Here is a 6,279-nt window from a genome sequence, read left to right as displayed (position 1 = left end):
ACGGGAGCCAACACTGGTAGATAACTGGGTCTGGTTAGTACGGACCCGGGATCGAAACCATCGTCCTTCACGGTTTCTTTTTCATATTTCATGCTGTGATTGGTTGATTTTGCTTTTGCTGGACACTTCTCTTAATCTCCCCCTTCTCTCACACTGTGTGTGTGTGTGTGTGTGTGTGTGTGTGTGTGTGTGTGTGTGTGTGTGTGTGTGTGTGTGTGTGTGTGTGTGTGTGTGTGTGTGTGTGTGTGTGTGTGTGTGTGTGTGTGTGTGTGTGTGTGTGTGTGTGTGTGTGTGTGTGTGTGTGTGTGTGTGTGTGTGTGTGTGTGTGTGTGTGTGTGTGTGTGTGTGTGTGTGTGTGTGTGTGTGTGTGTGTGTGTGTGTGTGTGTGTGTGTGTGTGTGTGTGTGTGTGTGTGTGTGTGTGTGTGTGTGTGTGTGTGTGTGTGTGTGTGTGTGTGTGTGTGTGTGTGTGTGTGTGTGTGTGTGTGTGTGTGTGTGTGTGTGTGTGTGTGTGTGTGTGTGTGTGTGTGTGTGTGTGTGTGTGTGTGTGTGTGTGTGTGTGTGTGTGTGTGTGTGTGTGTGTGTGTGTGTGTGTGTGTGTGTGTGTGTGTGTGTGTGTGTGTGTGTGTGTGTGTGTGTGTGTGTGTGTGTGTGTGTGTGTGTGTGTGTGTGTGTGTGTGTGTGTGTGTGTGTGTGTGTGTGTGTGTGTGTGTGTGTGTGTGTGTGTGTGTGTGTGTGTGTGTGTGTGTGTGTGTGTGTGTGTGTGTGTGTGTGTGTGTGTGTGTGTGTGTGTGTGTGTGTGTGTGTGTGTGTGTGTGTGTGTGTGTGTGTGTGTGTGTGTGTGTGTGTGTGTGTGTGTGTGTGTGTGTGTGTGTGTGTGTGTGTGTGTGTGTGTGTGTGTGTGTGTGTGTGTGTGTGTGTGTGTGTGTGTGTGTGTGTGTGTGTGTGTGTGTGTGTGTGTGTGTGTGTGTGTGTGTGTGTGTGTGTGTGTGTGTGTGTGTGTGTGTGTGTGTGTGTGTGTGTGTGTGTGTGTGTGTGTGTGTGTGTGTGTGTGTGTGTGTGTGTGTGTGTGTGTGTGTGTGTGTGTGTGTGTGTGTGTGTGTGTGTGTGTGTGTGTGTGTGTGTGTGTGTGTGTGTGTGTGTGTGTGTGTGTGTGTGTGTGTGTGTGTGTGTGTGTGTGTGTGTGTGTGTGTGTGTGTGTGTGTGTGTGTGTGTGTGAACAGCATTTAATTCTAAAATTATCAACACTTTCCACACTAGGTTATTACCCTGCGTCAATGGACAAGTATCTTTTCTTACATATTTTGCCTGTTACACATACAAAATTAATATTCCTGTATTTCTCAGTCGTCTTCCCTTTACTATACGAAACAAAAATTTCACTAAGTTGAGACCTTTCTTTTAACAGAAACCCTCACAACAAACACGGAAAGAAACCAGATCAGTGACTGAGAACCAACCTTAGATTCGCACTGAGGAATTGTTTTCTATTATAATTGCCACTAGTAATTTACACCATTGCTTCACATATGAATACTCTTTACAACATCCATCACTTTTCCATCCACATCGGACATACACAACTTTCATCCAGGGAGAGAACTATATGTGTCACTGACATTAATTGTTCGACCATTTTCATCTTCATACCGGTAATAGAGATTTTTTTTTTTTTTTTCACTGAAAAACTTTATTGTTTTTCATCCGCGGACAGTACTATATGGAACATTCATCAGGTGTTTATTCTCATCGAACATTTGCACCGCTTTCTATAGTACATCCATAATTCCTCTTTCAGACTTAATTCAGAAATAAACCTAAATATACTGTCTTCACCGCCTGCACTGTTACAAATAAACAGTCTAGACATTTATTTAGAACTCTAAAAATTATGCTGTTCATCGCTCACCAAAACTCTGATTCCTGTCTGTCATCTTTATCACTGTTCACCCAAATACCTTTCCTGCAACACTAGGCAGACTTCTTCCATACTAGCTTCAGCACACCCTTCTGCCACCTCTTGTGCGAAGGTAATATTACAACCTTTTTCTGTTCCACGGGTACAGTTTTATTAATTCAGGCATTTTGACATATACCACATGCAGTTCACTGGACTCTCCACCACACTGTATCATTTCTGCATATACATGACAACAATTTGGCATAAACACACTTAAGCCTAAACAGACTAAACACAAACATCACAGACAGACAGGAAGAGGGTTCTGATCATTTACTGTCAACAAGAATTCGATTATTGTCGAAACATTTTTTTTATTTATTTTTTTTTTTTTCAATACAACCACCTCAGAATGAAGATATTTTGTTAGTAATTTAATGTTGTGTTGTAATTACCATTTAATTTGGTAACCTTTCTCTCTCTCTCTCTCTCTCTCTCTCTCTCTCTCTCTCTCTCTCTCATTGTATCCTCAAAAAGGTGTACCAGCTAAATAGAACTCTTATTCTTTGTGCCTTTGTTATTTATGAACCTCCCCCCCTCCTCTTGCCCGCCACAACATGCCACCCTCCCTCATACTCTCCTCCACCTTGCCCCTCCATCTCGTTCTTGATCTGTCTCAAAGGTATGAATTACATTATAAATTCAAAGCAAGGAAGTCCCTGGCCATCACAATCACTGAACATATGGAAACGGAGGCATGCATTTAACTCTCTTTGTTTTGACAGCTCTTATCCTCTACCATACCTAATGACAGACGATGTTTTTCAGCTGAGTATGAGCATAGGAGCCTGACAGTGTTACGGTGTTAATATTGTCACTGTTAAAGCTTCCATTGTCAGAACAAATCTAATATTCTGTTTCTAATAATGCCAGAAGATTTTATTCAGATAAGGGTGTGTCACAGGAGGATATTGCTAAAAAACAATAAATATTACCCACCCGGTATGATGTCTGAGAAATGAATAGGTATACAGAAAGATACATTTGAAAGGATAAGTATGAACAAATAATGAACTAGATACATGTGTCCAATAAATCTTTAAGAACGACAACTAGAGAAGTAGAGAGACACACGCTCAAACATACAGGCAAGGAAGAGAGTTAGAAATACATAATTAGGCAGGAGATAGGTAGAAACCACTAGAGCCAACACAGGTGGATAACTGGGACTGTTTTGTGAGGCCGGGAATCGAGACATTAACTCTCTGTAGGTTTGTTTTTCATATTTCAAGCCACTGGTCTTCACTTAGGTTAATTTGTGTATATATCTTCACTTGCCTTATTCTCTCTCTCTCTCTCTCTCTCTCTCTCTCTCTCTCTCTCTCTCTCTCTCTCTCTCTCTTTCTCTGATGTCGAAGTAGGGTAGTGATAATGATGATGAAGGTGATGATGTTGATAATATAAATGATGTCTCTGACAATATAAATGATGTCTCTGACGATGATGATGATGATGATGATGATGATGAATTACTAATGCAACTGCTTCCAAGCATTTGATAATATGTATTTTTTAATAAATTAAGGACATAACATGAGCCGAGACATGTAATAAGTAAACTATACCAACAAAACTAATATACATGAACAGAGTAATCAGAAGCCCCAGGGACACAGGGGAAGAGGGTCCTGATCCGGAACTGAGATCCAGGTTTCGATTCCAGCAATTGCAGAGGTTTCTTTTGATTCGAATTAATTACGTAATTTTTTTATATATTCACACACTCACAAAAAATAAATAAATAAGTGAATCAGTCAATAAATAAACCTTATCCCACAGTGAACATCCTTGGTGTTGACTTTTTGTTGATGAAGATTAGTTATTATTATTGTTGTTGTGGCGAGTTAATAATGGCTTAAAAATAACAAGCACAAGCTCTCTCTCTCTCTCTCTCTCTCTCTCTCTCTCTCTCTCTCTCTCTCTCTCTCTCATTTATTGGATAAAGTGGCTAAAATATTCATGATTATTACTTCTGTCATAAGATGAATATGTCACATTTGCATCTGTTGATCATGGATGGACTGGTGTATACTTCTAAGACCGTTAATAGCACCACCATTGCCACCATGTCATAAAACTCTTAACCGAGCAGTAATATGCTCCCCAGAAATATTATCAATAGAGTTTTATAAGGTTCTTTGCATCATTGCACACTAAATCCTTACTGACCAGGCAAACACAGGTATCATCAAACAAAGTAAAGTTTTCATATCTATATATTCAAAACAAATATTCACAATATTTACAATCAAATAAATTACTTGTCTTTAATGTCGGGTAACTTCAAACCAGCACTTCACCTCTGCCATTGTTAAAGGTACCTCAGACAATTAATAACCTCAAAGTTCGTTATTCTTATTAAAAGTCAGTATACTTAAGCAGAAACAGCGTCTTAAATGCATATTACAAGAATATCAAATAAATTTGTATATTAACGTTAAGTTAAAGTTAATAATGAAGGAATGATTGAGTCGGGAGTCACTGGAGCACGGCCCAGCCTCGGACCACCACACACCTTCCCGCCACCGACCGTAACCTTTCTGTTCCTCACTGACCGCAGCCATTAACTTACTAAATAAATTGAAATCATCACCGATTCACAGCACTGCAACAATTTCTCAAATAAATTCAATTGCACTCGATTCCAAAGTAGAATCACACGGAACGGTATACAGCTGCACTAGACACTCGTGGCGGTGGTGGTTAGTCCGAGCAAGGGCAGGGCTGCCAGGTGACTGCCGACTCGAAGCTGGTGAAATCCCTCCTCACCTCCTATTGGGAAAATGAACTTAACTTTAATACCGACTCGAGAACTAATGAAACATTGATGCATGAAAATGAATCTACATATCCAACAGTCACACGCTGGCTGTGACAAACCTCCCCCGTTAAGTAAGAAAATATATTTTCTTATCAATTTATAGTCATGATATATCTAATTACAGGTGTTGTACCAATTAATATTAACCCATACAAATTACAATTCCCCTTAAAGTAAATTATTTCAACATGAATGAATATCACCCGGAAAATTAATATGCAAAGTATATATCAACACCATTATTCTCCTAATCTACTAAGGTAGTCAGCTCCTACATTATCAGATCCTTTAATAAATCTTATGTTCATGACATATGGCTGCAATATCAGAGCCCATCTCATTAGTCTGCCATTTAAAGTCTTAGAAGTCTGTAAGTAGGAAAGGGGCTTGTGATCAGTCTCAAGAATGAATTGCCTACCATAAAGATATACTGAAAACTTCTGAACACCCCAGACTAACGCTAAACATTCCCTTTCTATGACGGCATAATTCCTCTCACGTGGCTGCAGCTTGCGACTGGCATACGCGACTGGCCACATCCGTCCATCCCGCTCCTGCAGTAGTATGGCTCCAAGACCACTGCCTGAGGCGTCGGTGCGTAACACAAACTCCTGCTGTAGGTTGGGGAGAACAAGAACAGGTTTTGTGGAAATATGGTTTTTTAAGCGCCTGAAAGCATAGTCATGTTGTTCTCTCCACTCGAGCTTATTCGGTTGAGTCTTCTTGGTTAGTTCAGTCAAAGGAGATGCTATGGTTGCGTAGTGCGGGATGAATTTTCTGTAGTAGTCACTTAACCCCAAAAATGACCTCGGTCCTTTCTTAGTGGTGGGTACAGGCGCGTTGACTATCTTCTCCACCTTATCAGCCATTGGCCACATGGTCTCTCCACTAGTTGTGTGTCCCAGATAATCTAATTTGTGCATACCAAGGTGGCACTTAGTAGGTCTTGCCGTTAATCCTGCCTTTTGAAGTCTATCCAGTACATTCCCAAGTATCTGCAGATGTTCAGTCCAGGTCTTAGACACAATTAGAATGTCATCCAAATAGTGATGAACCCCAGAAACACCCTTAAATACTGAACGCATTAACTTGTTAAAAGTTGCTGGGGCATTAACTAATCCAAAGGCTAATACAGTGAACTGAAACAGACCCTTATCTGTGGGGAAGGCGGTATACTGTTTACTTCCCTCCTCTAAGGGTACCTGCCAATAACCACGACTGAGATCGATCTTGCTGAAAAAGTTATTACCACCAATACTTGCAAATATCTGATCTGGGTCAGTCATTGGTTCACTGTCAAACACAGTAAGGTTGTTTAATTTCCTGAAGTCAAGGCAAATTCTGTTAGAGTTATCAGGTTTCTTAACAACAACCATGGGAGTGGAGTATGGGGAGTTAGATGGTTCAATTATCTTCATCTTTAACATATCATCTATTTCTTGTTTGACTTGAGCTCTTAATGCATAAGGTATCTTATAGGGTTTTGAACGGACTACTTCT

The sequence above is a fragment of the Coenobita brevimanus genome, chromosome 113 (assembly GCF_032717465.1).
Source record: "Coenobita brevimanus isolate Jiangsu-jjx chromosome 113, ASM3271746v2, whole genome shotgun sequence".
NCBI lineage: Eukaryota > Metazoa > Arthropoda > Malacostraca > Decapoda > Coenobitidae > Coenobita > Coenobita brevimanus.
Note: the sequence above shows the minus strand (reverse complement) of the source record.